The 26,419-nt window shown below is 36.3% G+C and overlaps 1 protein-coding gene across 4 annotated transcripts in view; it reads right to left on the bottom strand.

Moving 5' to 3' along the window:
* EPS8 (EGFR pathway substrate 8, signaling adaptor) overlaps nt 1-26,419 on the bottom strand; it is a 250,410-nt gene that overhangs the window by 161,134 nt on the left and 62,857 nt on the right. For 3 of the 4 annotated variants that reach the window (XM_078155350.1, XM_020994273.2, XM_078155347.1), the window contains one exon: nt 23,782-23,863. The gene's annotated coding sequence lies outside the window, so the exon portion shown is untranslated. Of the gene's footprint in view, nt 1-396; nt 498-23,781; nt 23,864-26,419 lie in introns of those variants that run through there. The other variant, XM_078155353.1, reaches the window with a different exon arrangement.

Here is a 26,419-nt window from a genome sequence, read left to right as displayed (position 1 = left end):
GCTCAATTGACAGCTATAAATAAACAGTATAAAAGATAGAACATATTCATTTACTTTTGAGGACCAAAACAAACTAAAATGTTTACACAGGGAATTTGGCAGGTTAAAACCTGTGGACACAAGGCCAAGACTAACCAGAAACAAACTGTACTTGGTTAATAAGCAGGCATTCATAATGTGACTGACATTGCACAAATAACCCAAAGCGTCTAATATTTAAAGGGTAATCATATTATATGTATCAGAATAATTTCAAGGTGCGGTTTTAAAATAAGTTTGCGTATTATACAAGTGGTTTCAGAATGCTACAAACAGCTCTCCATTAATGCTATAAACAGCTCTCTAATAGCCTCTTTTTATATTATCACTACCCTACAATAAATAAGAAATCAATACCCTTAAGGGGCCAGAAGTCCTGTAAGGTCTTCTCCAAAGTTGACTCAAAGCTTTCATAGATCTTCAGTCTCTCAGAGTCAGAGGCAGTAGATGACTTGTTCCTAAAAGCAGGTATTTAAAGTCATAACAGATCTTAGCCTCAGGGCACAGAAGGTAGTAGAAAACCTACCCTGCACATTTTCAAAATGACTGAATTTGACAACCATCTATTAAGCACCTACTGTGTGCCAGACACTGTGACAGGCACTGGAGCGGGATGGGGGTGGGGGAATACAAGTACAAAGAATGAAACAATCTCTCCTCTCCAAGAACTCACATTCTACTGGGAGACATGCACACACGCACAGCACAAAATAAATAACATATATACAAAGTAGTTAAATATAGGGCAGCTAGGTGGCACACTGTATAGAGTACCAGCTCTGGAGTCAGGAGCACCTCAGTTCAAATCCAACCTCAGACACTTGACACTTCCTAGCTGTGTGACCCTGGGCAAGTCACTTAACCCTGATTGCCTCACCAAAAAAACAAAACAAAACAAAAAAAAACCTGAAGAAGTAGTTAAATAAAGGTAGCTTGTACCCTTTTGCTAGTTGTTCAAAGGGCCTAAGAAAGGCTCACAAAGATTATGCTTGAGCTGCATCTCAAAAGAGGCAAAGGAAAAGGAAGGCACTAAGTATGGCCCCTGTAAAGGCAAAGGAATGAAAGACAGAGTGTAGAGTGGACTCAAAGACTAGGAAGGGAATATACAAGATGTCTCTTGAACAAGGTGTACAGGTGCCACTATCTTGGCATGGGAACACAGTGTGCCTTCCAGCACAAGGTCCTCTTCTGGATGTAGGAATACCAGTTTTTTATTGACCCAGGGGCTTGGATAGAACGCCCTGCTGTCTCCTACCAATAACTACACTCCCAGCTCCATTGAATGGTGCTCAGTCGTCATAGAAATCTGAGCACCTAGAGCCCCAGTGAACCGGTACTTTCTTCATTCTTTGAATGAAAGATTCAGAATTAATGTCTGCAGAGGGAAAAGATCCTTCCCTTCTCTCTTCACCTATTCATACTTATCCATTCTAGCCCTATCTTTCCATAGTTCATACCCTCCCTTTTCATCGACTCCCATTTCATTGTAACTTTTAGAAGCCCCACTCTGTTGCTAACAAATTCTCCTTCTTCCTAGATGTCTTCTCTTGATGCTTTTTCCATCATAGGCAGATATGTGGCATAATGGATTAAGTGCTGTACTTAAAGTCAGGAAGTCTTGAGTTTAAATTCTACCTCAGACACTTACTTAGCTATGTGACCCTGGCTGGGCAAGTCATTTAAACTGCTGTTTGCCTCAATGTCCTCATCTGTAAAATGGGGGTAATAGAAGAACCTACCTCAATGGGTTGTTATGAGGATCAAGCAAAATAATATAAACACTTTCCAAACTTTAAAGCATTATATAAATGCTAGTTATCATCATCATCATCATCACCATCAAACTGAACCTTCTCCTTTAGAAGATACTTTTCTGGTCATGCTCTCCACTACTGGGTACTCCTTGTCTCATGCCTCCAACACACTGAGCCATAAGAAGGAATAGTAATACTCCTTGAAACTCACTATGTCTCTTCAGCTATTTCGCCTCTCTTGAGGTTCACTGTTGATCTTCTTTATTACCTAATCCAGATTTTCAGTGTAGTCATCTACCACTTTCCTGCCACAGTCCTCTTCCTTTCTTAAGGAAATGAACACCTATCCCACATTCTTCCTCTCTACTCCAACCGTAGCCTTCATATTCATGAACTTCAACCTACATGGTTGTGTCCTTTGAAATACTCTGTCCTCTTAGTTCAACAACTGCCTTAAGACTTATATATTTACTCAATTTCAGTCTACCCAGCAGTTCTTAACCTAGGGTCTGTGAGCTTACTTTTTAAAAATATATTTCAATATAATTCATTTCCTTTGCAATCCACTGTATTTTATCTTATACACTTAAAAACATTATTCTGAGAAGGGGTCCACAGGCTTCATCAGACTGCCAAAGGGTCAATGATACAAAAAAATTAAGATTCTTTGGACTACACTGAGGGGTGATCATACTCTTGATGTAGCTATCTTAGCACAGTGCCTGACACACAACAGGTGCTTAATAAATGTTTATTGATTGATTGGCTGATTGATCTATCTGCTCTCCACTCTATGATATAGAAATCTGGGAACATAATTTTGTATCCTTATATTTCTCCCTCTGCCTAGTTCTTCTAAATCTTTTCTTTATCCTTACCATAACCTCCATTCCTTCCTGTCACTCTGTTCTCATTTTTGTTCCTTTATAGTTCTGACTACATAACTGATCAAAGTTCAACTACATGCTATCATCCTCCTTGTCCTATTGCCAGTCACATCTTACCAAACTCTATCCTTGAGTCACTTCTACCATCTACCTTCTCTGCTCTTGCTTACATCATACTAAACACTACTGCGATTAAGTTGTGATACAATGCTGATTGGGTCCAGTGTGTAGTATACTATACAGCATAATCTCAATTGAATCCTCACTGTTGCTCAGCAATCCTTTTCTTCTCTACATTACTGAATTTCCCTCAAGCTCTCTTCTCCAGAATGATGGCCAGAATCATAGATTACCTAGGAAATCCTCTCCCTACTACCCACCACAATTTCTCTGACCAGGAGTCAGGGGTTCAGGAAGGGCATGAATAGTCAGTCCTCTTGGGTCACATGTAACTACTATGTACTTCTCAAGGGTACTCCACCCCTCTCCCAGATGCTCTTTTGGTCAGAGAAAATCTACCCTTTGTTCTTTGATCTCTGATCATACTCATAAAGAGAAATAAAAATCAAAAGAAGTCCAAGAACTCTCTTCTAGGCCCGGTGAACAAGTATGAAGCTATCAAGTGCTCTGGGGTAGCAATTAAAGTTTCCTGCACATTCCAGAAGAAAATAGAAAGGAAAAGACAAAAAGAGCAAAAAAGGACTGACTAGATCTGCCAGTTTGATGTTATAAAACAGCATAAAGTGCAGTCTCTACTCTCTCTGTGATATCATATCAGGCATATCATCAGTTCCCATGGATTTAATTATCATTTCTAGAGGCAGCTAAGTGGCACAATAGAATTCTGGATTTAGAATCAGAAAGTCTGAGTTTGAATTCTTCCTCAGGCACTGATTAGCTGTGTGACCCTCAAGAAGTCACTCAGTCAACCTCATTTTGCTCATCTGTAAAATGGAAATAATGATAACACCTACCACACAGGGTTAAAACGAACATCAAATGAAATATTATATGTAAAGTGTTTTTCAAACCTTGAAGCCTTATATAAATATTAGCTATTATTCATTATGCACATATAAATGTGATCCCTGAATCTATATATTCAGCTCTATTCTTGCTCTTGAGCTGCAGTTCCATATCAATCGCCAGTGAGGCATTTCCCTTTGAATGTCCAACAGGCACATTTCAAATTCACTGTGTCCAAAACAAAACTCATCATCTCCATCCCAGTGCTGCCCTGCTCCAAACTGCTATATATCTTTCCAACTGCCCAGGCTGACAACATCATAACCAACACTGTGTCTACTCTCTCCCTCATATCCAATCAGTTTCAAGTCTTTTTTGATTCTACCTCAACAATCTCTCATATCCATCCCTTTTTCTCCATTAACCAATCCATTGCCCTAGAATTCTGGTCCTCATCACTTCTACTTTGCAATAAATTGGTCTCTTTCTCTCCAGGTCATCCAGTACACAGGAGCCAAAAGCATCTCACTATAAAGCACAAGCCTGACCATGTCACTGTCCTATAAGAGAGACAGACAGAGAGAGAGAGAGAGACAGAGAGAGAGAGAGAGAGACAGAGAGAGAGAGAGAGAGAGAGAGAGAGAGAGAGAGAGAGAGAGAGAGAGAGAGAGACAGAGAGAGACAGAGACAGAGACAGAGAGCCCAGCCCTTAGAACAATTCCTGGCACTAGTAATGCATATGTACATACATATATGCATACATACATAGGCCCTCCTACTGCCTCTAATTTAAATGCATTTAAAATCCTCCACAATCTGGCTTCTTATTACCTTTTCAGAGATTTTATATTACTCCCCTTCAAATACTACACATTTTGGCCAAACTGGACTACAAACTATTGTCCAAATTCAACATGCAACTTCCATCTGCAAGCCTTTTCACATCCTCATAACAAATTCCTTCCTTACTTCTTCCTCCTAAAACTCCAACCTTTTTTGAAGACTAATATCAGGGGCCACCTCTTAGACAAAGCTTTTCTTGGTCTTCTCTACCACTACCACCATTCTTTCACCAACCCAGTTGTTTGGTCTTCTGAAATTTCTTTACATTTATTTGTTGCAAACATTTGTTTCAACCATTGTATCACATCCCAAGTTGAAAGTCAGGGATTAGTTTTTGCTTTGTCTTTGTATCACCTGAACCTACCATGGTGTCTTGAATACAGTAAGCCCTTGATAAATGTTTGTTGAATTCACATGAAAATAACTCTGATTTCAGTTCTTTGGAAAAGATAGGCATTATATGAGGCCTTCTTATGACCAGGTTTTGTAACAAATATACAACAACTTGTTTCTTCTCAATCCAAATTCCTACCTGGATATTTGGAATCATCTGTATTTATTTATCTTGTAAATTTAACACTATAACTTATTGTTTATAGATGTAAGTGCTTTAGGCAGTCTCAAGGTACTGCTGTTGTAATGAATTCTGCCTCTTATAGCTCCATCCCCAAAGCAAATTCAAACTGCCTCATGGATAACATTTAGTTATACTCCACTAAGTTGTATTGGACAGCATTCTTTGCAGCTTATTTCTGGATGCCAAGTGACCTTTGCATATCAAAAGAAAGGGTGGGACCCTATGTGTCAATTTCAGCATTGTACAAAGTTTCTCCCTTGTTTTTTCTAAGGCGTTAACCAAGACTTCCTCTTCTTGCTCTGTAAGTAAACAATATCACTGCTTCTAATCATTCCCTATAGTATTCTTTGGCAAAATGAGAAAACACAAAGAATTTAGAAGATTAAAGCCATGTATGTATAAAGTTGGTTGGTATTAACTAGACAGAGCCTGGATACACGAAAAATTCAGTACACACACAGCATTCATTCTTTCATTTCCATTTCACAATGTTCCAATTCTGACCTGGATAAAAAAGGTTTCAAAGGCATTCCCAAGACCAGGGCCTCTAAAACTCAGGCAAGTCTATGTAAAAGCATATTCAGGAGAAAAATAAGATCTTTATATTTATGACCTTCAGTCTAGTAGGTTGAGGGAATGATGATGCTCCAACCTAACCCTCTAGATCACTGCCAAAATTATCCTCTTATACACAGATTTAGTGATGTCACTCCTGCACAACAATCTTCAGCAGTTGCTAATGAATATAAGGAAAGTGCTCATTAAGCCTCATAATTCTAGAAAAATATGAGCAATCATCATTATTGCCTCCCAAGGATATAGGTCATACTCTTTTGCCCAGTATGGCCCTATCTCACAAGATTATTATGATGAAAACACTTGTCAAAACTTGACCTCGCTTCACGAGGGAATTATTGCAATAGTGTAGCTGTTGGACTACATGCCTCAAATGTCTCCCTAATCCAATCCATCCTCCACTCAGGTCTCAAAGTGGTCTTCCAAAAGTACAGGTCTGACCATGTTACCCCCCTATGCAATAAACTCCAACGGTTCCTTTCAATTTCTAGGAACAAATATAAAATCCTGTTGGCTTTTAAAATGCTTCATAAACTGGCCCCTTCCTACCTTTCCAGGCTTAGTACATTTTATTCCCCTTCATGTGCTCTGTGATCCAGCTGCACCGACCTTTTTCCTATTTCTCACAAAAGATCCCCCTTCTCCCAGATCTGTGCCTTTTTGCTGGCTATCCCATACCTAGAATGCTTTCCTTTCTCACCTCCACCTCCTGGCCTCCCTAGATTCCTCAAGTCGCAGTTCAAATCCTACCTTTGGCAAGAAAACTTTCCTGGTCCATCCCCTCCCTTACTCAAACATGTAGAGTCTTCCCTCGGAGATCTGCTTCCATTCACATTGTACGCACATATTATCTGCATGCTGTTTTCCCCATTAGAATGTGAGCTCCTTGTAGGCATTGCCTTGTGTTTGCTTTTTCTTTGTCTTCTCAGCCCTTAGAACAATTCCTGGCACATAGTAAGCACTGAATAATTGCTTGCTGATGCACTGATTACTGTTTGTCAAACTGTGGTTCAGGGAAACTTAAGGGGCCCCAAAGACTCTTTGAGGGGGTCCACAAGGACAAAACTAGCTTCATAAAAATACTAAAATGTTTTAATTCCTAATATCATAAATACTGATAGCTATGCCATATAAATAAAAGCTCTTTCAGAAGTCCTTTTCAATGAAGGTGGGTGGGGAGGGGAGGAAAAAAGAAAATCTGAAACTTAAAGTTTTAAAAACATGTTTAAAAAAATGTTTTCACATGCTACTGGGAAGTAAGAAATACAGGAAATGGGGCACAGAAGTCTATCCTGCCCTACAGGAAAATAGAAGGGGAAGGGGATAAGAGAAGGTGGGGGAAGAGATAGAAGAGAGGACAGACTAGGGGAAGGGATGTTCAGAATGCATGCCATCTTGGGGTGGGGGGAAGGGTGAGATGGGGTGAAAATTTGGAACTCAAAAACTTATGGAAGTGAATGTTGAAAACTAAAAATAAATAAATTTATATTAAAAAAAGTAATAGAGAAGTCAGGAAGAGGGGGAGGGTCTGAAGGGAAAGATAATGAGTTCAGTTTTAGGCATAATATGTTTTTTCCTCTCAAACCTCATAAGGAACTATTTTGCAACAATCTGATGCACTAATCTCAAAATATTTTATAGTATCTTTGCATCTTATCCCTTACCCCACCATACTACAAGTCACATAAGTGCAGAGACTTTGTTTCATCTATTTTTTTTTGTTTTCAAGCGATTCATAGAGTGCTTTCTACCCAGCAGGCCCTTAATAAATGGAAAATATGGAAATAATGTCATTGTTTGTAGTGGAGTAACTGCATCTTTGTTATAGTACTGGATTATATTATTGGATATATATTCCTGGATTCAGAGAAGATTTGGATTGAAATCCTGGCCCTGCCATTGTGTGATCTTGGAAATAGGGAAGTTCATGGGCAAGATGACAGGCATGGGGATGGAGATAGGGATAGATGGGGACTGAATCTGTGAGTTTACTGATATAGGGAAATACTGGATAAGAAAAATGACATTTGAACAATGCCCAAATGTCTATAAAAATGTGTATACCCTTTTACCCAGCAATATCACTTCTAAAGCTATATTCCAAAGAGGTCATAAAAATAGGGGAAAAGACCCACATATACAAAAATATTTATGGTAACTCTTTCTGTGGTGGCAAAGAACTGGAAATTGAGGGGATGCCCATCAATTGGGGAATGGCTAAACAAGTTGTGGTATATAAATGTAATGGAATACTACTGTGATACAAGAAATGGTGAGCAGGCAGACTTCAGAAAAACCTGGAAGGACTTATATGAATGGATGCTGAGTGAAGTGAGCAGAACCAGGAGAACATTGTATGATGACTAACTTTGATAGACTTAGCTCTTCTCCGCAATACAAGATCTAAGACAACTCCAAAAAACTCATGATGGAAAATGCTATCCACACCCAGAGAAAGAACTATGGAGTTTAAATGCAGATTGAAGCATACTCTTTGCTCTCTCTATTTTTTTTGTTTTGTTTTGTTTCTTCTTACTCGTGGCTCTTCCCATTCATTCTAATTCTTCTTTACAACATGACTAATGTGAAAATATGTCTAATAAGAAAGTATATGTAGAGCCTACATCAGACTGCATAACATCTTGGGGAGGGGAAAGGAGAGGGAGGAAGAAAAAATTTAAAACTCAAAAGCTTATGGAAGTGAATATTGAAAACTAAAAATAGATTAGTTAATTTAAAAATTAAAAAGGAAAAAAAGTGATTTTCCCAGGGTCACATAGAGAGTATGTTCCAGAAGCATGACTTGAACCAAGCAAGGCCTTCCTGGCCCCAAGGCCACCTCTTTGTCCACTGGGAATAACAGCATAATAAGACTTAGAGCTGGATTGAACCATATGGAGCATTTAGTCCAATCTCTCATTTGACAATAACTTCTGTCCTGCCAACTTCACGGGGTTATTTTGAGAAATAAATAAGGTATCTTATGCAAAGTGCTTTGCAAATCATAAAGGGCTATATAAACATTGGCTGCTGTTATTATTGTGTTTGTTCGGCACATGTTTGGTGTGAATGTGTAAATGTTTGGCAACACAACATCCTCAATTTTAAGACATAGGGAGGTATTTCTTAGTATCCTGAGTTGATTATCTACTTGGCAGAAAATTCACAATGAGTCAGAGCTTCCTACTTTCAGAATAAAACCAAGACTGGAAGGAGAACAAGGAAAGCACAGGATCTTCCATATTTATTTCCAACATTATACCTAAAATGTTGAATAGTATGTTGATATTATGTTGAAGATACAAAGATATATGAGACAACTGTTGTCTTCCGGGGGTTTGTAGTCATGCAAAGAGAAAGAATCTATGAGATATGGCTCAAAAGCAATGAGGAGGATTTTGTGTGTGGCTGTTGTGATCAGCCTCATTACCTAATAGTCCTACCTTCTTTACAATACAGAAAAGTGGTGTACTCTTACCTCTAGGAAAGATTTTTTTTAATCCTCAGCTTTACGTCCCAAGAACTCTCCAACCTGGCTCTCATCTGCCTTTCCAAAATTATTTCACATTTTTTATGAACATATTCTATGTTACAGTCTCTAACCAGTCTCTGAACTCAATTTTCTGTCTTCTAATTCTATGTCTCTGCTTAGCAACCTCCTTATCTCTGGAGGCCTCTTAGAAACCCCAGCTTCCATCAAAGTTTAACTAAGTTCCTAAGAAAAGCCTTTCTTGATCACCATAATTTTTAGTATTCCCTCTCCTTCAAACAGTGTGTGTGTGTGTGTGTGTGTATAATTTCTTTAAATATTTATATATTTATTTATATATAGGTTGCATCCCCCATGAGGACAGTTCTTTGAGGACAGAATCTGTTTCATTTTTTTCCTTTATGTCCTTAGTGTTTAGTATAGTGTTTTACACACAGAATATACTTTAATAAATAATTTCTGAATTTAACTGAATTACTTTGACGATGATGCAATTTTACTAGTTTGGCCAAGTATGCTTTCCACCAATATGGATCACAAACCCTTCTACAACTTTTCATTATCTATGATTCTTGTCTTTGTCCTTCCCCTACAAGAAAGTATCCCACAAACAAGAGGCATACTTCCCAGTACCACATCCCACCCTAGTAAAGGAGAGGTAGTGGCTAACAGGTGTGCCTAGTAGTGAGAGTAGCAAGGACAACATAGGTCCAGAGGCAGTATATATAGGCCTTACCATACATAAATGAACAGGCATGGAATAGGAGGACACCTGGGATAGAGAATGACTTCTACTATTCTTCATGAATTAATATTTCTGAGAGTAAGGCTCATCAGAAATCTCAAAATATAAAACATACACAAAGAAACAGGTAGCTAAATTCATTGTTGAATGGACAAATGAGAGAACAAAGCTTTTTTCTTCCAGAATCCATGAGTTCTATGAGTAACAGAGAGAGAATAATTAAAAGAACACATTTCCCATGAAAGGGATACTAGATTTCAAAACTAACTAGAAAACCAAAAAACGAGGAGGTCAAAGTAAATAATTCTCAGAAGAAAAGACCATAAATGAATGATATTCAATTTAAGGGTAAATTGTCAGGGAGTGAAGGGAAGAGTAGGACAAGGAAGATCTTGTACCTTATGCTTATCTGGGTTAGGAGACAGAGAGAGAGAGAAAAAAAAGAGAAAAAGTAAACAATTTAAAAAGTAAGATAATAATTAGTAAACCAAATAAAATGACCAAGGAAGGAGGCACAGCAGAGCATGTGGGAGAAGACTGGGATAAAATTAGTACAAGTATTAAAATTAGTACAACCAGATGGACCAAAGAGGAAGGGAAAAATCAATATGAAGGAATTAGATGGAGGAAAACACAGACCTAACAATTACAGCCTTAAATGTAAATGATAAAACTCCTACAGGTTAGATAATGGAGCTAAGAATGGGAAATTAAACCAAACCCAATAACCTGCTGCTGATAAATACATTTAAAAAATGTTTAAATAAAGGCATGAACAGAGAGAAAATGAAAGCCTAGAACAAAATTAACTCTGCTTCAAGTGGTTATTAAAAATAATTGTCAAGCATGATTTAGACAAAGCAACAATAAAAAAAATCACAATGTCAAAAGACATAAGCAGAGAAATCACATGATGCTTAAATTCACCAAAGACATTTAAGCATTATTATGATCAAATTTCCTTAGGTAAAGAACTAAAAGAAGCCTAAAATAACAAGAGAACATTCAATTTTCATGACTAGGCTAAGGCAATATAATAAAAAAAATGACATTAACCAAATTAATCTATGGATTTAATATTATATCAAATTACTAAAGGAATAACAAATACTTATTCACTGAATTAAATAAAAGAACAAAATTCATATGGAATAAAAAAGAGGGAAACAAAAAAATTAATAAAGAAGGGGCTTAGTGTTATCAAAACTCAAATCATATTGTAAAGTAGTGATTATCAGTACTAACTGGTACTGGATGAAAATATTCCAAAACAAATCCGCATAATAGAATAGACAATTAAAACTTAGGAACAAATGCTGATTCTGTTTAGTCTTGGAGAAACCCAATAGAACAACTACTGGTGAAAGAACTATTCAATATGAACTCTGGGAAAAAAAAACTAAATAAAAATTAGGTCTATATAATAAATGCCAAAGGGACAAACAATCTAAATAAAAGCCCATAAGAAGTGCTTGGTATACTTGGTATATATGTTTATAGCTGCATTTTAAGTACTTTTAGCAAAGAACTTAAAAAGTAGATACCCTTCAGTTACATAATGGCTAAACAAACTGTGGCACATGAATTGTAATGGAATGTTACTGTACTGTAAGAAATAATGAACATGATGAATATAGAAAGATAATATATAGAATATAAAAAGATAAGATAAAAATATAGAAGCATAGAAAGACTTACATGAACTGATGCAAAGGGAATTAAGTAGAATCAGGAAAATTATATACACAATGACTATACTAGTATAAATGGAAAGAACACTACCAAAAAACATGTGAAGTTGAACACTGCAAAAATTATAAAGGCCAAATTTGGTCCCAAAATAGATATGAAACAGTACTTTTCCCTCTGGCTCCTTTGCAGGAATTGGGATAAAAAAGTATGGAACACTGCACAAAATTCCAGATTTTTTCCCCTTATGTATTGGTTTTGCTGAATTTTTTTCTCTTGTTCATCTTTTTTAAAATTCTTTGTTATAAAGGGTGAGTCTCTGGGAAGGAGGAAAGGGAAGACATACAGCAGAAAATGTAGGTGATGTCAAAATTAAAGACATTACTAAAAATCTATTTCTCTTTCACTGCTTAGGGGAGGAGAAGAATTTATAACCACCCTTAGGATAGTGAGTCCCCAGTTACAATTATAAAAGGCATAATAGACTACTTTGATTATATCAAAATTATGCACAAATAAAGTCCATGCAGTTAGAATAAGAAAAGATATGGACAGAAGGAAAATTTTTGCATTAATCACCTAAAAGCCTGACATCCAAAATCTACAAGGAAATGATACAAATTTATATGATTCAGTGTCAATGTAATACATTAGATACAGTGCTAGATTTCAAGTCAGAGGATCTTGGATTTGCATACTGGCTATACTACTTCTTGTCTCTATGATCTGAGGGCAGTCACTTAACCTCTCTATGTCTTGGTTACTCGTCTGTAAAATGAGGGGTTTGCATTAGATGGTTGTAAGGTCCTGTCCAACTCTACATTTACAATGCTACGATCCAAGCATTCCTCAACAGATAAGTGGTCCTTAAAAAAAAAAGTCTGCAAGAAGTAAATGCAAATTTTCAACAGCCATGTGAAAACTTTAAAAGTGCTAATTAACAGAAAAATGCAAATTTAAACAACTCTGAATTATCACTTTATTCCCATCAAATTGGAAAAGATGGTAAAAGTTGAATATTTTCAATACCGCAAGAACTATGGGAAAATAGAAATGTTCATCACGGCTTGTGGAGCTGTGAATTTGTCCAACTGTTTTTGATATCAATCTGGAATTGTGTGAAAAAAAAGAGTTACAAAATTATACATATCTTGGACCCAGTGATAACACTACTGAGTTTATACCCTCAGGAACTTACTGAATCAAGAAAAGCCCATCTGTATAAAAATATTCACAGGAAAATCATTTGTAAATGAAAAAAGAAACAAATTATGTGCCCACTGATTGGAAAAAATCAGAATAAATTATGTTGCAATGGAATATTATTGTATTGCATGGAATGATGAATATGAAGACTTTTATAAAATAATAACATTTTTATGTAGCATTTTAAAGGTTAGAAAGTATTTTACATATATTATCTAATTTAAACATCCCAACAAAGTTATGATGAAGGTATTAAACATTTTCTTATCAGCCAATTAACAAACACTTATTAAGTACTTACTATATGCCAAGCACTAAGCTAAACACTGGGGGTATAAGGAAAGGCAAACACATTCCTTGCCCTCAAGGAGCTTACATTCTAATGGGAGAGAGAACATGTGAATAAATTGGAATAAGAAAATATTTTCAAAACACATAGAAGATAGTTATAAAGGGTAAGAGTCTAGCACCCGGGGAAAACTGGGAAAAGTCTCCTATAGAATGTGGTATCTGAACTGTCTTGAAGGAAGCCTGGGATCTAAAAGGCAGAGGTATTCTTATCCTCATGGTATAGATAAGGAAACTAAAACTCAAAGAGGTTCAGTGGCTTGCCAAGGATCATACAGCTGACTGACCACCTTGATACATTCTCTTCTCAGGTTTTTCACAACACTGCTCTGCCTTTTTTCTCCTCCTACTAGGTGACAATTCCTTCTTAGGCTATGCTGCTGGAGCTTCCACTGAGTACAGCCCAAGGTACTGCCTTACATCCTCCACTCTTTTCTCTATTTGGTGATCTCATCAGCTCTCACTGGTACAATTATGATTTTTAGGCATATGTCTATAAGATCTATATATCTAACCCTAGTCTCTCTACTGAGTTACAATCCTCTATTCCTCAACTGACTATTGGACATCTAGAACTGGATGTTCCATAGACATCTCAAATTCAATATGTCTAAATGAGAACTCATTACCCTTTCCCCAAACCCACTCCCCTTCCCAACTTCCCTATTACTGTTGAGGGCACCACTATCCTTTCAATCACCCTGCATCACAACCTCGGTGTCCTCCTGGACTTCTCATTCTCACTTATCTCAGATATTCAATCAGTTGCCAAATATTGTCATTTCTATTGCTATGACATCACACAAGTGTTTCCCTGTCTCTCCATTCACATAGCCACTACCCTCATTCAGACCTCATCACTTTTCACCTGAATTACTGCAGTAACCTCCTAATTGGTCTCCCTGCCTTGCTTCTTCCCACTCATATCTCATCTTCATTCAGCTGCCAAAATGATTTTCCTAAAATATGGGTCTGACTAACTCCTCTATACCCCTACGGGCTCCTTATTACTTGTAGGATAAAACAGAAACTCTTATTTGGCTTTTAAAGCTCTTCACGGTGCGTTCCTTTCCTACGTTATACACTCCTCTTACACATTTCTCTTCAAGGCCCTCTACAATCCAGCTACACTGAACTACTTGCTGTGCCTCACACCATACTTCATATTCCATCTCCAAGTCTTTGCACTTATCCTTTATGGCTCATCAAAGGTTCTGACCTGCTCTATAGAGAAATGAATAACCAGCAGTCAGTCAAAAAGCCTTTAATGAATGTCTGCTGTGTGCTAAGCACTGGATTAACTGATTCTTTTTCTGAACTGAGTGAAGACTTCATCTCAGAGCAGGGATACCACTGGAGGAACATTGATGTTGACTTTACCATTCTGAATGTAGCTGTTGATGATACTACTAGCAAAGGGAATGAATGAACTTTGGGCTAAATCCAAATGATGCATATTCTTGCTCAAAAGTGAGGCCTCCAGTTATATCCAATGTAATATTTATCAGTTCAAATCTCCTTGCCCTTTTTGTCCTTCTGCCTCCTCTGTGTCTTCCTTCTTAGTACCTAGTCTTTGCTCTTTTTCACCAATTTTCCCTTTGCTGTCAAAAAAACAATTTCTTTTGACAACCTGGACACCTTCACCTCTTGTCCATCCTGATAATCATTGCCCAGGATTCTTGGGCAATGAGCCTGTAAAACTTCAAAAGGAACAAAGAACTTCTCAGCACTACCTCTATTGGAATAGTCTACCACCATACTTCCAGTAAAACTTCCTTGCTTGAGGTACAATCAGTTCCAACTGTTCAGCATTCTCAGGATGTAACCACAAGGACTGGAAGAGCTCCTTGGGCCAAATTAGAACAAAGGGAAGAAAATGCAATAGAGGTGTTTGGCAGGATAGTGTTCTCCTTGTCAGCATACCGCCCAGCAAAAAAGCTAATACATTGCCAATACATAATAATGCTAATACAACTATTGAATGACCCTGACCTGAAGGATCAGGATGCCTAGACCCATATCCCCTAGAAGAAGGTGTCCTTCCTTTTATCATCAACAGCTACATCCAGAATGGTAAAGTCAACATCAATGCTCCTCCAGTGGTATCCCTGCTCTGAGATAAAGTCTTCACTCAGTTAAGAAAAAGAATCAATATACAACAACAATGAGGGTTGGTCCTCCGGTAAACTGAGAAGCAGCTCCTGGTCATTCTGGCACATGCATCTGTACCACAATCATGGGCTTCTGGAGTCCAATGCTCATGCTTCCATTCACTGCTTGTCATCATTCCTCTACCACTGGCTCCTGACTAGCCAACCAGATCATTTTTCAGATTGAAGTCATAAAGCAGTAAACATCAGATGAAGAATTCGAACCCAAGTGCTCTAAATCCCAAACCATGTTTCCTTATCATCTCTCACTGGAGGAAAAATATAAGAGGAAGGGTTAGCTTTAGGGAAGGTGACCAAAATCTTGCCTTGTAGGAATCCTTAAGGAATTTATCTTCATTACTAGGTAAATATATTTTGCCTTTTAGCATATTAATCTATTTTGCCTAAATGAACAGAGCAATTAAAGCTGCTCTAAAATCACTGATCTAAATATTTCACCCGATCTCATTTGTATCATTTTGCTTAGCAAATCGCTTCTTTTATTTTAATTTTATTTTTTTAATTTATGGAATAAAACAAACATTTCCATAACAGTATAATAAGAAAGATGATTGCATTTGAAACTGCAAATCTATTACAAACAATTTGCTCTTCTTTCTAAATATATAATAAAGTTATCATATTAAGCCCCTTCTTCTTTACAGAAGCAATATGTATAGCCCCTGTTCTAAATTTCAAGTTAACAAAGTTTCATTATTTAAATTTCCCATGAGGACCTACTGTGCCTGGGTCAAGTTCTTATTTTCCTGGCTAATTTAAGATCCTATTTAGCTTTCTATGGTTTTGGACATCTGGGATTGTTTTTAGGGACACTGACTCTACATGGGAAACTCTCAAACTTCAATTTGGCAGACGTGACAAGGCAGCACTGATAAAAAAAATTCAGAAATTATTTTGGTTTTGTGTCACTCATAATATTTTATACTATTTCAAAATTGTTTTTAATTTTTAATGGGAGATGAACTTAAAAAAAACAACCTCACTCAAAATTCTGTGAATACAATAAAGCTTTGAAATGACTCTCTAAAACTTAAAATGATGAGTAACTCTAGTCTTCCTCAGCAGAAAGATTTTCTCAGTTTTCTGTACCCTCCCCCTCACTTCCTCAACTACTAACTTAAAGCATACAAGGGTAGTACAGTTCTGAAGGCAATGGAAAGGCTGAAAGCTTGCTTGAATGAAACAGGCTCCACTAGCTAGCAAGGAAAGGCAATTCAACAGATTAAATTTATTTATGTCACAAATTCTCCTAAATTGCTTGTTCTATATTCTAACTAATGGCTTGTTAGTGACAGTGTTATAATTGTTGCACCAAATGTGAGCAACTGTTAGAGTGAGAAACACATGTGACCTTACATGTAAGAATTATTCCAACGACGGAATTAAGCACACTATTCATCACCATAGTAACATCAAAAAACAAATACGAAAGCCAACTCACAGATCCCATTTTTCAGGCTGAGTGTGATCTGGGACGCACATATACACGTGCATAATTTAAGCACAATGTCCTTTGACAAAATGGTTACAACAGATGCACAGTCTGCTTAAAGATTATACAATCACATTATAATCTACACTTAGGAAATTAGCTGAAAAATACTCTTCAATAAAGCTTATCTGAATATACAAGTTTTGTACAAAGATTCTCTTTCCTGTCCTAGGGAGGATGCTGATATACCACAAATTTACTTGTTTGGAAAGGCATTGTAGCAATTAATGTATAACAGGAAGATTGATTGGTTCCCTGTACCATCTAAAGAAAAAAAAATCCTGTGATCTCAAATATAGTACCAATTCCCCTTGGAATCAGCTAGGAACAATTAAGTTCAAGTCTTGTATCTGACCAATAGAGAATGTGACTCTGAGAGAGTCACTCAAATCTTCAGTGCCTTAGGCAACTTTCTAAGAATTTAAGTTACACATCCTATGTGTGCATGTGTGTGTATGTATGTAGACATGCATATATGTGTGTATATAATATGTGCATGTGTGTACACATATTAGTGAAATCAGAATCCAAAGAACTAGAATAGAACTAGAATCCTTATTATGAAAGCAACCCAAAAATGCATGATTGCATCTTTAGATGCAGAAAAGACTTTCAAAAAAATGAAAAGCCAATAGAGGATCAGTAACTTGAAAAGAGGAGAACAAAGAAAGTCTTAAATCCAAACTTCATAAGGATCATAGGATTTATATCGTACAAAGAGAATGGACTTCAGAGACCATCTACTTCAAGGATACTTAACTGGAGCCTAAGGACCCCCTGACGTTAAATTTTAGGAGGTCTGTGAACTTGAACAGGCAAAAAGATTATGTATAGTCCAATATAACTGGTTTCTTTCATAATCTTCTATATCTTATTTTATCCATTTAAAAACATGATTCTGAAAAGGGATCCATAGGTTTCAGGCTGCCAAAAGGGCCTATGACACAAAAAAAGGTTCAGAATCCCTAATCTAGTCCAAACTCATCTTTTTGTAGATGAAAGAAATTGAGGCTGAGGGAAGTTTGGGGAGTTGCCCAGAGTCACAGGGGTTGTATTATAGGTAAAATTTGAACTTAGGACTTTTGAATCGAGGGCCAATGCTTTTTTGCCACTGTATTTCATGTACTCATCTTCAAGACAGAGTCATTTCTCCATAGACAAAAAAGTCCAAACATATGAATAGTTTTCATAAGAAGAAACAGAACATCTCAATAGAGAAATGAAAAACTTCAAAATCACTTATAATCAGAAAAAATGAATATTAAAATGCATATGAAACAGCTCAAATCCAACCAGTTACTGAAGACAGTAAAATTTGGAAAAACTTAATAGGAAAGAGAGTAATGTGTACTGTTTCATTACTGGTGGGGCTGTGCATTGATTCTATCTGGAAAATAATCCAGAATTATGCATGAAAAGTTATTAAATTCTTCATAACCTTTGACTCAGAAATCCACCACTGAGCTTATTCCCCAGGCAATAAGAAACAAATCTTCTGCACGTACAAAAATACTCACAGCAATACTATTTGCAATAGCGAAAACTGGAAACGAAAGTATGCGCTCAACCACTGGGAAACAAATTGTGGTGTATGGACATAATGAAATATCATTATACTGTAACAAATGATGAATAAAAAGATATCAGAAAAACATAGGGAAATGTATATAGTAATACTAAATGAAACAAGGAGAATCAAAAGAATAATATACATGATGATTAAAACCATATAAATTAAGGTAACACAAAAAGATAACATAATTCACTTTAAATTCAAGGAACAATGTTGGTACAAAATTATTCATGTTGAAGGGCATCCTTCCATTCTGTTAAAAAATAATAAACAACAAATGTGGAAAGTGATATGTACCATCAGTCATATTCATTCTACTACATAATTCTGATTAACTTTTCAGAGAATATCATGGGGTGAGGGATTATAATGCATATAACATGCTTGCTATGTGAAAACTAAACATATCAAGAAAACAAAATATAAAAAATAAAGCATACCTGTACTTTAAAATCAACTGATGATTTTTTTTTAAATAATAAACTTTTCTGGGCAAACATGGACTAAAACCCCCTAAATGGTACCTTCCTATCTTAGTGGGGGGAAAGCCTACCTTATTTGCAACGAAGGATCCTTTTCATTGGTAGGGCTACACCAAGAATATGTCTTACCCACACAGAGTGTACAAAGGTTTGTATTTTTCAAATCTCTAAGTATTTTACTCACTCAAGGCCTTTGCTTATTTATTTAAAATTTATGATGAATTCCCTTTGAGTCAGTGATCCCACTGCTAGGCATATTTCCCAAGAAGGTAAAAAACAGATTAAAAAAGAAAATACCATATCAATCTACTCAATCAATAAACATTTATTAAGCACCTGCCATGTGCCAGGTGGAGGTAGCTAGGTGGCTCAGTGGACAGAATACTGGGCCTCAAGTCAGGAAGACCTGAGTTCAAATCTGGCCTCAGAAGACACTTACTAGCTGTGTGACCCTGGGCAAGTCACTTAACCCCAACTGCCTAAAAAGAAAAAAAAAAAGAACCAAAAGATATATACCAGTGCTTTTTGTAGTAGCAAAGAACTAGAAAGAAAGTGGGCACCATGGATTGGGGAATTTCTTTACAAATTTGGTTTACACTATAAAAATAACAAATATGCAGAATTCTGAGAAACTTGGGAAGACTTGTATGAACTGATGCAAACAGCAATAAACAGAACCAGAGAAAAATTTTATAGTGCTACAGTGGAAAGGAAAACAACTGATAGACTTCAGAACTCTGATCAATGCAATATTCAATCATGATTTCAGAGGACTGAGGTAGACTCAGAGAGATAAGGAACTCTAAAGTGCAATGACATTTTTAGGCATGAAAAGTTTATTTGTTTTCTTTGGGGTTTTTTTGTTGTTGTTGTTAAAGAGGAGGGTTCTCTTGGTGAGGATTGGGTGGCGGGGAGGGGAGAGTCAATGGAAAGTAACAAAGATTTCCTTTTCAAAGAACATCAGTAAAACATTTTAAAAACAAAAAAAGGCACACCAAAAATTCAAAGAGCTAGGAATAAATGGAGCAGAAAATATTTTTCTAGTATCTTTCTAATAAAAGGCTTTAACAAGTTTGGTTTCACATTTACAGACAGCAATTTTAGTTATGTTCAAGTTGTCAGGAAGCAGGCAGTGAATGCTTCTGTTATCTAACCAGTGCAGCTTATCTTTTGCACGCTATAGTTTACAAAATGGTGGGTAACAGACAGCAGTAACAGAAGGAGAGTTTAGAAAATTCATTAAATTTCTAATAATTGTAGAATAATCTGGTCTTTGAAACTAGGCTTCACATGGTAATTTATTCATCTCACGTACATACATACACACACTAATTTAGAATTTCCTAGGATTAACAGAAAAATCCAAGCAATTTTTCCTTCCAGAACTAATTATATAAGTTATTTTTCTGCCTTTCTTTTAAATCTAAACAACAGTCCAACACTGAGAGTTTAGGCAGAAAAACACAAGTTTTATGCTTTGCAAAACTGAGGTACCTAATCATTTGTAGAAATTTAATGCCTCCGTGACCAATTAACTAATTTCCATCAATCTGTTGTGTAAATAAAGAAGTATACTGATCTCTCTCTTATATCATGCTGAAGCTTAATAATTGCCCACATTCTTTTCATCCTTGACATTACAACACAGAAATTTTCAAGGTGGCTTACTGAAATAAAGAGAAAAATATATCAATGTCACATTCAAGTTGTAGATAACCCTTGCCAATCATCTCTATAGGCTTTATACTTAGACTTTATATTATTTATATTTATATCTGACTGTGGGGCAAAACTATTTAATCACAAAGGCCTAGAATATGGTCCATTCATAAGCAATGCTCATCACACCTCAGCTTCCTTTAGTTTAGTCATCTACCCATTTACTTGTCACTAAGGTAACAAAGAATCTGACTCACATATTCAATAGAAGCAAGCAACGTTACACTACATGAGGACATCAAATTTCTTTAAGGGCATAATGACACATAATTTGAGGAAGTATAATAAGGCTATTGATAAATGGAAAGTTGACCACTTAGCCATACAATAATTTAAATGGGAGCATGTCAATGTGAATTGAAGTTCTAGTCATTTCTATGAAGTTTAAAGGTCAATTCACTAACAGGAAAAAGGCTTTTGCAAACAGGCCTGCTAGTCATTGAACAAGAAACTAAATACATGGGTAATTCAGTAGACATTGAAGGTCATATATCCAGCTTTTTCACATAAGGTAGTCAGGGGAAAAGAAACTGTCAGTAGCAACCTTAGCATACGAAAGACAATCAACCAACATTTCTATACAAACAGTAATGACCACTCAGGACTGACTATTCTCAGGGTACAGGTTGTAGGAAGAAAAGTCTGCCAGTGCCATCTGGCTGGGATTGCTTTCTTTCCAACTTAGCATTGCTATTTGCCCACTGGAAGTAACAGCTATATCAGTGGGCATTTGGGGTGGGAACAAGAATGAAAGGTCACATGGAAAAATGTTGGTAGGAAATACAACAAAAGGATATACACAGGAAGAACAGCATAAGAGAAGAAAAAAATTCAACAGGAGTAAAAAAAACTAACATAATTCAGTCAAAGACGAACCAAAAAAAAACACATTAAAGTTTTACTAAAAATAGCCATTTGTCAATTATCTAGAAGAATGAGATGAAGAGCTAAAACACTAGAAGAAATAAGAGTAAAAAATATTACATGATTTTTTAACAATGAAGAAAAAACTAAAAATTAACAGAAGTGAAGATTACTATATTTATTTGCACAAATAAGGTTCTAAACTAAACCAATTCTTGAGATCTTTTTCTAAGTAAGAAAAAATAATAATAATGATAATAGTAGTTGGTATTTATATAGTGTTTAAAGATGTGCAAAATGCTTTAGAAATATTATCTAATTTTATCTTCACAACAACCCTGGGAGGTAGGTGCTATTATTATCCCCATTTTACAACTGAGTTAACAGAGGCAGGCCGAACAGATGTTAAGTGATTTGTGAGATGTGAACTCAGAACAGAGTCAAACAGTTAGTAAGTGTGTGAGGCTGGATTTGACCTTAGGGCTTCCCCAGATATTTTGCTGTTCTTTTTTCCCCCCTTCAAATTGCCATTTCATTCTTAAACAAATATCTACATATTACCTTCTGCTAATATTCTGCTGAGTTCTCAGAGTTGAAGACTTTCAAAATGTCATTCTTGAAAGGATGTTGCATATAATTCCTCACTACCCTTTTATTGCTGCATAATACTTCAACACATCAATGAATCTGTGAGTGCATCAATTGGGGTATTCACTCCATCAGTGCACCAGTGAAGGCCACGCAACCATCCCTTCTTATCCCATGTAGGTCTTATCCATGGAAAGAAGTTCTACTCAATGACTGGAGATCTTCTAGGTCTTTTTCCATTTCATGAGATACACTGGAACACTCAGGCTCTGTTATTGTTCACTCTCATCCTATGACTGGTCTACCCCTTTCTCTGACAATACATCTCTTTAATAAAAGGCCTTACACCACTTCTTGAGTATAAGTCACAAGACCATTGTAAATAATGCTTCTGTTCAATTGTGCCAATCATGCCAATTATCTGTCCAATGTTCTTTGAGTCACCCACAACTTTGACTCCTCAGAAACTGAAATGTTCTAAGATTCACAACCAAGAGGGTCACAAAGAACACTTTTTGTTGAAAAGATGGTATTGGTTCTGGGGCACAGCTTGGTGTGAATCTGTGCTAAACTGCATCTAGCTTCAGAATATTAAAGAGCCATCTCAATGAGATCTATGATTATTCAAAAAAGAAAAGATTGACATACAAGAAAAACAAAAAGCGTAAAAACAATGTCTATTTTCCATAACATAATATTCAATTAGTTTTGAAAAAACAAGTATTTGGCCTGCTGGGTACAAGGCATTATGACAGATGATAGAGAGAGAGAGAGAGAGGAGAGAGAGAGAGAGAGAGGAGAGAGAGAGAGAGAGAGAGAGAGAGGGAGGAAGGAAGGAAGGAAGGAAGGAAGGAAGGAAGGAAGGAAGGAAGGAAGGAAGGAAGGAAGGAAGGAAGGAAGGAAGGAAAGAAAAGGAAAAGAGAGACGAGAAAAATGAAAAGAAAAAAGAAACTGTTGCAGCCATTAAGAAATTTGTATTTTAGCGTGTGATACAGCAGATACACAAATAAGTGTATTACAAGGAAAACTGGAGTAAGAGTGAACATTAATAGGAGATGGGTCATGGAGGGAAGAAATTATAGAAGGCTTCATGGAAGTAGCAGCACCTGAGCTGAAGGAAGACAAAAAGGAAAAGTCTGAAATGCCAGTCTAAAGGGTTTTAGTTTATCCCATAGGCAATGAGAGCCATTGATGGTTTCTGAGGAGGGGAATAACATGGTCACACTTGCTCCTTGGTAAGATTATTTTAGCAGCCATGGGGAGGGTAGATTAGAGATAGAAGAAACTAAAAGCAAGAAGATCAATTAGGAGGCCACTAAGGCAGTTTAAGTGAATGAATTGGGACAATGGCTAAGTGAGTGTAAAAAGGGGGACCTAACGCTGGACAGCCAAGTCCATTAAGTTAATGAATATTAAGATTAGTTAATCTTTGTGATAGAGCCTACAGATAGATAAACAAGCTGGGCTTAGTAATAGGGAAACTTTAAAATGCTTTTATCAATCCTAAACTCCAAAAAAGTAAATGATAATAGCTTATATTTGGATTCTTCTCTATACTTTTCAAAGCATTTTCATATCCATTATATAATTTCAACCTCACAATAATCTTGTAAAACAGGATAAACAGGTATTATTATCTCCATTTTAGAGATAGGGAAACCTGGGTAGAGTTTGAGTGACTTTCCTAAAATTACTTGGTAAATGGTCTCCTAACTCAGTTTTCTATGATCTTATACTGAAGATTTTCACATCTCATCCATAAAAATACTTACCTTAAAAATGAAAATATGGCTTCTATTTTTAGTCCACAAAATTCACCCCTTAAGTTCAACGATGTTACCCTTAATAGATGGCCTGCAGAAAAAAAAAATGCGAAAATTCCTAAATTTCAGGACTAAAAAGTACAGATCGATTATCCTTTTAAACATTTTTATTCTTTTATTATAGTCTGAAAAGTAGGTTGACTCTGCCTTGGACAGCAAACTCTCTAACATACTATACATTTGAAAAGTCATACAGACCACAAAATAACTTCGACTAAATCATTTGCTTTTGCTTCATTTTAAAGTACAAGAAACTGCTTTAAAGAAATTACTTTTAAAAAAATGAAATTACCTTTAAAGAATACTTTAAAATTTAAAAGTAGATAGCATTTTGGCTCCCTATATTCAGTTGTATATCAGTAACAAATACAGGGCCTAGAGTATTTTATGATGTTACTTCCTTTTAAGTCATATGTCACTAAATGAGACCTACTTTACATACTGTTTCAATAGCCAGTAATCAATGAGCTTCATTATGTATTCATCAAAATAATTTTATATGTTGGTATGACATACATTGAAAAATAACATTTTCAATAAATATCAACTTGTTTTAAAGGCAGAGTGGAGTATATATAAAGATGGGGAAAAACAGGTATGGAATTATCCATGGAAAGTAAGGATGATATATGATGCTCCAAATAACCCAAATTTTCTCCACAAGTCTGTTTAAAGAATTAACAATATCAACTTTTTCCTAAGTCAATTCCCTTCATGATACAGTAATGTAAAGGTCTCAGATAATCTCGGTCTCTGGAATAATTTCTTGTATATGGTACTGGTTATGCTCAAGGTAAACTTTGGAAATGTCAACACCTGTGCATTGACTCTTGGTTCAAAGCCTAATACAAGAACAAGTTATATGCGTAGAGTTCATTTATTCAACAACCTCAAGTATCCGAACTATAGCTGAAGAACTAGAAAACACACAAAAACAATCCACGAGCTGCAAAAACGGACATTACAAAATCCATGCACTAAATTTCAGGCACTTTAATTGTAGTGGAGCCCTTTAGATCCTCATTCAGTACTTCATTTATACAAAAGCCACACCATGTTGGTGATACGCTTTTACACACAGTATTCGATTAGATACAGCAAATTACAAGTAGAAACAAGGGCTGTCACAGGCGAGGAGCTGTGGATGGGAGAGTTGCCCAGTAATATAGACTATCATGGTACCATCTCATACAGAAATGGGAAAGCTATCCATTAAAAAAGCCCATTGACACTGATTTTTTTTTCCTCTTTCCACCGTCCTCCATTTTTACTGCCTCTAAAAAATAGAATTTGTTATATGAGACGGCTCTCTGGGAGAGAGTGGTTGAGGCACAGTGAAAAAAGCTATGATAATATAACAAAGACATAAATAAAAACTTATTTAAAAAATAACAACAAAACAAGAAGCATGGGCTGAATTAGTGTATGTTAGTTGTCTCCCCTAAAAGTTTCACTTCAGCAGTGATCCATCAGACCTCTGCTCCTAACTTTAAAATGGAGGAAATCACTGAAATTACCTAGAACCTAGATAGGAAAAAGTAGACAGATGGGATGAGAAAGGGGTCCAGACATCACTGGGGTGTTGATACAAATCTGCAGTAATGTTGGGTACAAGTCTAATCCCCTACTCAGATAAAAAAGCAGTGGTACCCAGAAAGGAAGAAGGGGGGGGAAATAATTTATAAAAAGTATAAAATCAAGAATAGCAACTTGAAAAACACTCAATGAAAGGGAAGCAAAGGAATAAATTCTATGGGACCTCCAGAAATGATCATGGAACAAGAGCAAGAAACCCCTGACTCATTTTTAGAAAAGAAATAAAACAATTGAGAGATATATTAAAATGAGAGGGAAGAATGCAAATTAGGAAATTAAAGATCTCTAAGAAGAAATTAAAAAGGCAAACAAGAGAGAAGACAATTGAGAACTTATGAAGAATTCCTAAAAAGTAGAGGAGGGAGAGTTAGAATTGAAAGGGCAGATTAAAAAAATTACCTTGAAGAAAAAATGTAGAGAGATAATCAAAGGATAGATCTCCCAGAATATATATTAAAATGAAGTGGTAGAAGGAAGGCAGGAAGAAAGGAAGTAAAGGAGAGAAGAAGGAAGGGAGGGAAGAAGAAAGGAAGGAAGGAATTAAAGGAGGAAGGAAGAGAGGAAGGAAGGGAGGGAGGAAGGAAACATTTGTTAAATGCCTACTAAATGCCAGGAACTGTGCTAAGCACTTTTTAATATTATCTCATTTGATCCTCACAACAACTCTGGGAGGTAGATATATTATTATCTCCATCTTACAGTTGACAAAACTGAGGCAAACAGGTTAAGTGACTTGCCCAGGGTCCTACAGCTAGTAAATGTCTCAAGATGGATCTGAGCTTAGGTCTTCCTGACTCTAGGCCCAGCATTCTTTCCACTGCACCCACTTCACCCAGAAGTATAGAAAATGGAAAAGTACAGCTTAGCAAAATCCAGAGAAAAATCTGAAGTTTAACTCATCAAGAAACATAGTCATCAAACTTCAGACCTTCATCATCAAACAAAAATACTGCAGACAGGAGAAAGTCATTTACCTACCAATGGGGAAAAA

This window comes from Phascolarctos cinereus, unplaced genomic scaffold, assembly GCF_003287225.1.
Source record: "Phascolarctos cinereus isolate Bilbo 61053 unplaced genomic scaffold, phaCin_HiC Scaffold_1;HRSCAF=81, whole genome shotgun sequence".
In the NCBI taxonomy this organism is placed as follows: Eukaryota; Metazoa; Chordata; class Mammalia; order Diprotodontia; family Phascolarctidae; genus Phascolarctos; species Phascolarctos cinereus.
This window is presented reverse-complemented; position numbering and strand designations above follow the sequence as displayed.